Consider the following 9,602-nt stretch of genomic DNA (forward strand, 5'->3'; position numbering starts at 1 on the left):
AATTATGAGCCCTACTCTCATGCAAAGCCAGTCAGTAAATTGTTTACATACCGAAGTATGATACATGACAAGTAGATTCTGTAGAGTCTTATTATTATTTATGTATGATACAAATTCAAAGGGAAATAGACATTTTAAATGATTCTGATACTTCCCTATAAACTCTCGATTTCTTTACACCAGAATTACTAAACATGTACATGTGTGCACACATACATTTTCATAAGAGAAGCAGGAAGGATTCAGAAATAGTTGTTAAAGAAAAGACCACATTTTTAAAAAGCTTTCTTACCCTTATTTATGCTACTTCTGAAGTAAACTTTTCTCACTGCTTAAAGGGAGTCTATTTTTAAAACCAGTGTACCTTCCAGTGGCTATATTCTCTGTTTCAGAAATTATAATGTTCTTTCTAAAATCAGGAAGTATGAATGATGTATACTCACGTGAATATAAAATATTTATGTTTTGTGCTATAATAGAGAGGAAACTCTTAAAGATCCTGGTTGTTAGTGAATTTTCTGTGTAATTACTGAGTAAAGATGTTAAAATGCATAAATTATAATTCCACGTGTTTTATATTTCATTGTCATAAATGATATGTACTTTTTTCTATGCTATGAAAGTTAACTGCACTCCCACTCCACAATTGAAGGCATAATGAGTCAGGAGGTTGTCTACCTCATTACTCATCAGGTCAGAAAGAAAGGAGTATCCACCCCATTGGTCATTTAAATCCTCCTGGTTACATCAGGGAAGCAATAATGAAATCTGTGAAAATGAAAATTAGATGCAACACTAACAGATTATTGTAGATTTTTGTATTTCACAATATTTTCCTTTACAGATTTTGCAGTGATGGTAATTCTTATGTTTAAAAGGTAGCTAGTGTATGGTATTGCAAAAAAAAGTACTAAATTTACTTTGTAATGTATTCTAGTGGAAATATAATTTAAATTTATCCACCTAAATAAACATCATGACAGACTGGAAGAGGAAGTTAATCTTTGGTCATGCAAACTATGTTTCTTGCAAAAAATAAAATATGATAGGTAAACTGCAAGAGGAAGCTATCTATTAGATAATGATGAGACCTACGAAAGAATAGTCTTTTCCAAATGAATTGGCTAAAAACATTTCCTAATAGAAAGACGCTCCTTTCAAAACAGTAGTGATCAGGATTCCAAACAAACCATCACATGCTTCTGTTTATGTGCGACCAATATAGTTATTGTTGAATTATGAATTCTAAATATTTATAAGTGATTCATATTAAAGAAGTTGTCAGCTGCAGCTACAGTTCTTCACCTTCTGTCATCCCAACTATCAAGGGGGCTGACTCAATCACTTTCTTGTCAGGCTACCTTTCTTCCCCAGAATACTCAATTCCCAAAACACAACAAAATATAAATGAATGGAAAGTGCTAATGACCCATGATTGCCAAGAGGTATTAAGTTTTTAAGGGTCCTTTGCTGACTAAATTTTAAATGAGCAAAATCATGAGATTCATTTCCCAAGGCAAATCTTTGTATTTTTAGTAGATGTCCACTGAAAAGAAATACATATTATTGTCTTCTGGTCTGTCTGCTTTCTTGTGATAGGAGTCATAATCAGCTTTTGAGGGCTCAAGTATATGTAGCTTATTCCATGTTTACATATAAGATCTATGCTCATAAAAGCTAGACTAATGAAAAAAATTACATTTTTAATTAAGGGGAAAATGGTTTGAAATGATACGATTTGGAAACCTATATATTGTTTGGAAGTTTAAAGGTATATTTTAAATCTTTAGGATTGGGTTGATAATAATTTTCAACAATTAAGTTAAAATCTTTGTATTTAGCGAATAATACAGCTCAGTTCCCAAATCTTATAATTTCATCCTATTTCCCCTTTATATTGTCTTAAAAATGCCACTGATGAGAAAAATTGTTGTTTCTAATGACTTCGTTACAGTCTAAACTTGCAATTTCTTTATTATTTTTGTCTTGGGTTGGCTCTATCTTGTTTCTGCTGACATTATGTTTTATGGTATATTTTCATATCTTAGAAGAATCTTTTCTAAATAAGAGAGGTGGATGGTCCCTGAAATCATAGCTTATAGGTTCAAATGTTTGGATACAAGTGAAAAAAGTTCCCATTGTGTTCGTTAATTCGATCATTATTTTAGGAAAATAAAGCCTTTGCTTAAATTTTATGTTGTGAAGAATTGCTTATATCTGTATATAATTTAGTATACACAAAAGTCAAAATCAATAATGAAAATTTAGTAAAATAGTTAAGGAGTACTTTTTGATCAAATCATTAGATCTTCTTACTGAAAGGAGGCCCTATAAATAGGAAATTAGTGGTTTTCCCCAGATTCTGGTATAAGTAAGCTAATGACGGTGTGTTAATCTTTGTAAGTTTCTGTCTCATTTTTTAATTTCTGTATGAAATCTCTCTTAAGAATCTTTCAGCAATTTCCTGGGATGTCCTTTATTATCATCCTAGCGCTGTGACTTACATGTGCTCTCACAGACACTCACATGAAAGCAGACTCTACAGACACACACACACACACAGAGTCAGGGCCCGCTCAACATATGTGCTCTTGTGTGGGAATCATAGCACTTTTTCTGAAACAGAGAAGGCATGACTTTCAAGTAGTTTTAAATTTCAAATCAGCTTAGTCCATATTTAATCTAGACATGTTGGTTTAACACCAAGCCACGCCAGACCTTTTAAAGTTCAGTGGCTGTGATATAAAATTCTTCACTGTGTTGCACCAGTAAATTGAGAAGTGCAGTATAATTCTCCACTATCGCTGGAACCATTGTGAAGTAAAATAAAGACTATGATACAGGTCCTCATTCAGGTGCACACTCTTTCACGGTTGTATTCAAAGTGTGTGTTCACAAAAATTAATGAAAACTCGCATAGATGATGCATAGTTTATGGAAGTAAGTGGTAAAAAAAAAAAAAGTTAACTCCACCATTTTTTTCTATTGGTCACTTTACATGCCTATAGATTAAAGATGCTGAATTCCTTTTCTCTGAGGACCACCTTTATAACTGAGTTATTTAGTTTTTTATTTTTTTAAACCAAGCAGCCAAAAGAAAGAGCCTCTTGACACTTCCAGCAAGTATCTCAGTTCTTTTCATATTGTCAATAGCTCCACTGATAGCACTGTTCTTTTGACAGCTGAAAGCAGATGTGGGGGTTAAGTATGGGAGCAATTCAAATGTCCATAGTAAACTGCAGGGGGGCAGAGAGAGCTCAGAGAGCAGCAGCTTTAAAGTAATTGACTAATACAGTAAGGATATTAAAGTCATTTAGTGCCAAAAGGGAACACACTGATCCCTGACCCTCAGCCACTTTGGAGTAATCTAGTATTCAATCCAGCGTGTAATGACTGCCAGGCCTGTCAATCCTCCAGGCTCTCCAGTCAAATGCCTGTGGCTACTATTGGCTTATGGTAAAAGGACAGAAATGCAAGGAAATGCCTCTCAATCAGCCTATGATGTGATAATGTTATTGCTCCAATGTATTCTATATTGTCCCTGCATAGTTTAATCTGTTGAGACCCATGTCAAAAATTGCCCTTGTTCCCCAGAGGTCTTTACTCAACCTTTTAGTAATATAAGTGGATTTGAAAGGAAAGGGGGTAACTTACTTGATGAATTGTTTCCAGCTAGTGAGTGTGTGTGTGTGTGTGTGTATACATAACATATATATGTATAGTCAACTGTGGCTTAAAGGCTATCCATGCAAAGTATAAATTAGAAGTGTGCTAGTAATCTGACTTGTAAACCCTTCTTTTTCTTTTACTCCAACGGGCAAGATATTTTACAATAAGAAAGTGTTTGAAAAAAAGTATCGACAGAAATTTATTTGCATGGTGGCTGATTCACATTCGGTGCATGTGCCAAAAGGAATTTTAACAGGGGAAGTTGTCAGAAAAAAAGATTTACTTGTTTCTGCTACTTCGAGACGTAAGAGTTGGCAAACTTCTGGGAAGCTTCAATTTTAAATGAGGTGTTTTGCATTTGGAAAATATAATTATTGCTAGAGGCTGCAAATGAAAAAAAAAAAAAACACCTAAGAGAGCATGCAGGAAATTGCCATTTTTTGTTATTTTGATTTTGCTAATTGAGGCACTAGAAATTGACCCAAAGTTGAAGAATCAAAATGGAATAATAATTATTCAAATTGTATTTTATTATCTCACAAAGAATCTTTGTATTTCTTAGTCATTCCTCCATTTACTTTTTTAAACCTATTACATAGAGTCTTTGGAAAGAGAAGGCTCCCGTGATGATAATGCACTATTATTTTTAGAGGACATTAAGGTTACATGGGGAGGCATTTTGCCGATTTCTGTTCTGTAGGACTCTACCCACTCTCCACAGGGAAGGTGCTTTACAAAAACGAGAAACACAGAGGAACATCTATTTGCTCATAAGTTTGAAATAACTTCGGTGTCAAAAACAAATGACATTCCCCTCTCCACCAACATGTCCTCCGGCCATTCAGCACTCTAAAATGATTAATCAGTGTAGGTTGTATTTTAAAAACCATTCTGCTTGTGTTATTTACTTTTCCCACTTGAAGCATTCTGAATTAGTATACAGTTCTTGCCAAAATAGAAGAGACAGGAAAATCTTCCTTTTGTGTTCAGTGAATTCCCAGACCTTAAGGGCAGAATGAATGCAGGAGGAAACCCATCAGGATGTCTCAGGCAATTTTTCATTAGTATCCATGACAAGCTGTTTCACCACAGGCTATTGTTTTCATGGAAAGTTCAAATACAGTAGGATGGGATATAGTGTGCTATTAGCACATAATGGTATGATTATTACCTATCATATATATAGGTGACCTTTGTCACCTAGAACATTGATACTCTTCATTATGATGTACCACTGTAGAATAAGAGGAATGGTTGGACAGCTTTAGAGTTCTTTCTGTAGTTGTCTAATTATCTGTTTAAAGTTTTCAAAGCTTTCCTAAGAGGTGAACTAGAAGGGAAAACCAAATAGGTCAGAGAATCATAGGGCTTCATAGGACCTTGGCATTAATTTGTCTATTCCTTTTACGTCCTGGCATCAAATAGCTAAGCTATTTCTGGTGAGGGTATATTTTATACAAAATTCCAAAATTTAGGATCATGTGTATCTGCAAAAAGCATTATGACTATAAAGGAATAACTTGATTCTACAAGCAGAACAAAAAAATCAGTCTATACCTACACATTGTATTAAAAGCTTCTTGAATGAGTTGAAACTTTTTTCCTCCCATCTCCTTATGAAATTCAGTGAGTCACTTTTCACTCTTTGTATAATAACTTCATGTTCCTAATGACAATTGTTAAATATATATTTAGTTTTCTGTAGAATGAATGTGAGTAAAGCATCATTCGGTTTGGGTTAATTGAGTAAGTTCTCCTTTAGCTTCAACAGAATTAAGGGCATATATCTTATCTTCATTTCTCATAGTCAATATGTGGTTGAAAAAATTTCATTCCTTCAGCAAATATGGAATTTCAGCTCTGCACATGGCATTATGCCAAGCTCTGTAAGGGGTATAAAGAAGAATAAGATGTGATCCCTAATTTCAGAAAGCTTACAGACCAATATGGGAGGTGAGACCCTAGACAAATAACTATAGCACACAGTTGAAAGGGGAGAAGGTAGCTGAAGTTTATTAAGCACCTAGAGTTAGCCAGTCAGTCTGTATAACTCCAATTAATGGACACAGAATTGTGAGATAATCATTTTTATTTCTTAAGCTGTCTTTATTGAGACTCAGGAAAGCCAGTACTGTATTTAAAACAAGTTCTTTCTGGCTCAGAGACCCATGCTCTCCCAGCAAGACTGCATCTTTTCCATAACAGGAGTGATGATGCTATGATTTCCCCATGTGAGGAAATCCCTTCGATGCTCTTCCAAATCGAAATCCTGTTTTTCATTTTAAGGAAAGGTAAGACTCCAAAGGTCAACCATGTAGTATGGTGTAAACAAAGTGATCTTCATGTGGGCTCATCTCCTATTAAATTGATCTCTAAGGCCATGGGATCAGAAACTATGTCTTATTTCTTATTCTTATTTCTTATTGTAATCAGAATATACTAGGAGTTTGATAAACATTGCATTGGTTAAGTGAGTGTACAGAATATCTTTATTCTCTTCAGGCCTGGACTTTTCATCAGGGATTAACACCCAGAACAACTCCCACAATATGAAGAGAATCCCACCAAAGGTACACAGTTGTGAAAAGTCATTAAGCTTATTAGCCATAAAAATGTTTAGTCTGTTTATGTTCATCAGAGTTTCTTCCATATTCTTAATTAAAATGAGGATAAGAAGGGAGAAAACTTGTGTGTATAAAAAATTAATTATCTGTGAATTTTATAATTCTATGTTTAATGGTAGAGTTGTATCAACAAGTTAAAAATCAATGGATGATTAACTCACTATCCAGTTGTATCTGTTTACATTTCTTTTCTTAAATTACTGGCTTAGAAGCTACTGTTATTATTAAGGGCCATTATGACAACCTACAGGGTTTTTTTTGAGTATTAAAAATTATAACTAGTATCTCTTTATTCTTTTATCTTTAACCTGCTCTTTCATGTTTTATAAACTTTTTATTGTAAAGTATAAAACACATTTAGATCATTTGCACAAAACATAAAGCTCACAGAATAATCACAAGTGAGTGACTACTAGGCAGGTCAGGAAATATGAAACGGGCAGCAATCAAGAAGCATCCTTTGGACCATTGCCAGTTGCTATTCCCACCTTTTTTTTTCCTTCCTCTTCCTCCCTCTCCACTATTCTGACTTCTAACTTTAAAGTTAAATTTTGTTTCGTCTTTAAATACATGGAATCACTTTTGTATCTAGCTTCTTTTACTTAACCTGATATTTGACAAATTCTTCATTGTAGTTGTGTGTATCAGTCATTGAGTCATTTTCATTGTTGTACAGTGCTCATTTTGTGAATACTACTGAATAATTTATCCATACTATGACAGATGAATATTTGGGCTTCCATTTTGGGGATATTACAAATAACAGTCTCAACAGAGTGCAAATATGCAAGTTTTTTGGTTGTATGACTAGTTGAATTGCTGGGTCATAAATTATGCATATATTCAATTAAGAAGATGATACCAATTTTCCAAACTGGTTGTACCAATTTATTTCCCCACTAACATTATAAGAAAGTCTCTGCTGTTTTATATCTTACTAGTAGTTGGTATTAAATGTCTTACTAATTTTAGTCATTCTTTGGCGCATATAACAGAATCTCATTTTAATTTGTATTTGCGTGATTGCTAATGAAGATACGCATATTTTCATGTTTATTGGATAATATTGGTAGATATTGCAAATTGCCTTAAAAATTTCATTGATATCATCAATGATATAGAATGCATGTTTCCTCACACTCTTGACAACATTGGGAACTGTCAAACTTTAAGTGGGGAAAAAAAAATCACATCACTACTATGATACATTTCTTTTGTTATATCGCAATTCTGTGTTTATTTTTTACCATTTTTGCCTTTTTTTTTTTGTGCTGTATATTACTCCTGTCTTCTGATCATTTTCTTTCTCTTGGGTTGAACATTTTATTGATTTCTAAAAATTCTTACATATTTACTAAGGTTTTTGTCTGTGGCAAATATTTCCTCTACTTTGCTCTTTGATTTGGTTTATACTTTCTTTGGTCATACAAAAGTTTTCCATTTTATGTGGTCAAATTTATTAGTCTTTTTTCTTTATGGTTTTAGGGTTTTGTCTGTATTTTTGATGGCCTTCTATACTCATCATCACAAATTACTATGTTTTTAATTAGCTGATGATCTCTTTTAGATCTCTTATGGTTTTAATTTTTATAATGAAATCTTTGATTACTGGGTATTTATTTTGAAGTAAAAATTGCTGCAACCATTTTTCTTCCATTTTTTCCCCAAATGGTTGGCTAGTTGTCCAAATACCATTTCTCAGTGAAAACATCTATTCTCTACAGATTTCAGTTGCCACCTTTGTCATTCACTAAATTCCAATGTGTCCTTGAACTTATTTCTGGACTCTCTGCTTCATTAAATCTTTCTGTTTATTCCAATGCTAGTTATGAGCCTTTGTAATTAAATTTGTTTTTAAATGTGTTTTAATAGTAGTTTTTTTTTTCCTTTCCTTTGTAATAAATTAACTATAGAATTTTGGGAGTATATTTCCTCTAAGAAAAAAGCTCTTGTCATGATCAAGTTGTTATTTTTTTGTTGAAGTAATCCAATGTCTGAAAGACCTCATACCCAGCCAATATAATGTGGTAGCCTCCTTTTCCATAAGAAGGCATGGTCTGCTTGGCTAGCAGTAGAGTTGTGTGAAGTTGTATGGAATCACACTAATCTGCCAAATAACTAGAAAGTATATGATAAGTGCTTATCATGTGTTTACTTAAAATATACTTATGTGACAGCAAATGACTGAATTAGATATGAACTATAAAAGGGATCAGAAACATGAAATTGCTGTGGGCTGGAAAGGAAGAGATAATTTCATAAATTTAATTTCATAAGCAGGATTTATAGAAAGTCTTTTAGATTTCTTAAGAAATGATTGCTACCTGGGAAAGGGGGAAATAATACATTTCAAAGAAAGAGAACAAACTAATCAGATTATTAAGAAATAGGATCAAATAGGGGCATCTGGTTGGCTCACAGTAGAGCATGCTACTCTTGATCAGGGTCATGAGTTTGAGCCCCATGTTGGGTGTAGAGTTTACTTAAAAATTTCTTTTTGGGGTGGCCTAGGTGGCTCAGTCGGTTAAACATCCTACTCTTGATTTTGGCTCAGGTCATGATCTTAGGGTCATGAGATGCAGCCCCAAGTCAGGCTCCACACTAAGCGGGGAGTCTGCTTGAGATTCTCTCTCTCCCTCTGCTTCTGTTCCTGCCCCCCCCCATACACACATGCTTTCTCTCAAATAAATAAATAAATACTCTTAAAAATGTTTATTTTAAAATAGGATCAGATGTTTGAGAGGTGGAATGTGGAGGCTCTTGAAGACCCTCACTCTTTCCCCTTTATCTACAGCCCTCCAGTTTTACAACTTCTGACAAATAATAGGCTTAAAATTTGCAGTATTGTCTACCTTCTATTTAAGTTCACAATATGCCTCGATACTTAAAAGATCAAGCATTGTTGTGAGGCTTACAAGCTGCAAGAGCGTAATGATGCCTCGCTTCTACTCTTTCAAATAATTCTATTCTCCTTTTACTCGGAAATCTAAGAGCTCACACGACAGCTACTCAGTAGTTTTTGTTTTTGTTTTTGTTTTTTTTAGTGAACTAGTACTAAATCCGTAGCCTTTTGCTTCACAATTTAAAAGAGATAATTTTATCTTACGTAACAAAACTGTGGTTTCTTCTGTAATGTTCCTTCAGGTGCATTTTAACCTAACAGAACCATTCTGTAAGTGTATTATAAAATGACAGTGCGGTCTTCTCCAAGTTGGATTTCAAATGCTTATGTATACTATACAGTGCATAAATACACAAGTGTACACACATGCACACTTCCTTATTATCTCAGAATAAAAATGCAAATGA

This window comes from Mirounga angustirostris, unplaced genomic scaffold (genome assembly GCF_029215605.1).
Source record: "Mirounga angustirostris isolate CCGP_5_RB_7025 unplaced genomic scaffold, mMirAng1.0.hap1 SCAF_12, whole genome shotgun sequence".
In the NCBI taxonomy this organism is placed as follows: Eukaryota; Metazoa; Chordata; class Mammalia; order Carnivora; family Phocidae; genus Mirounga; species Mirounga angustirostris.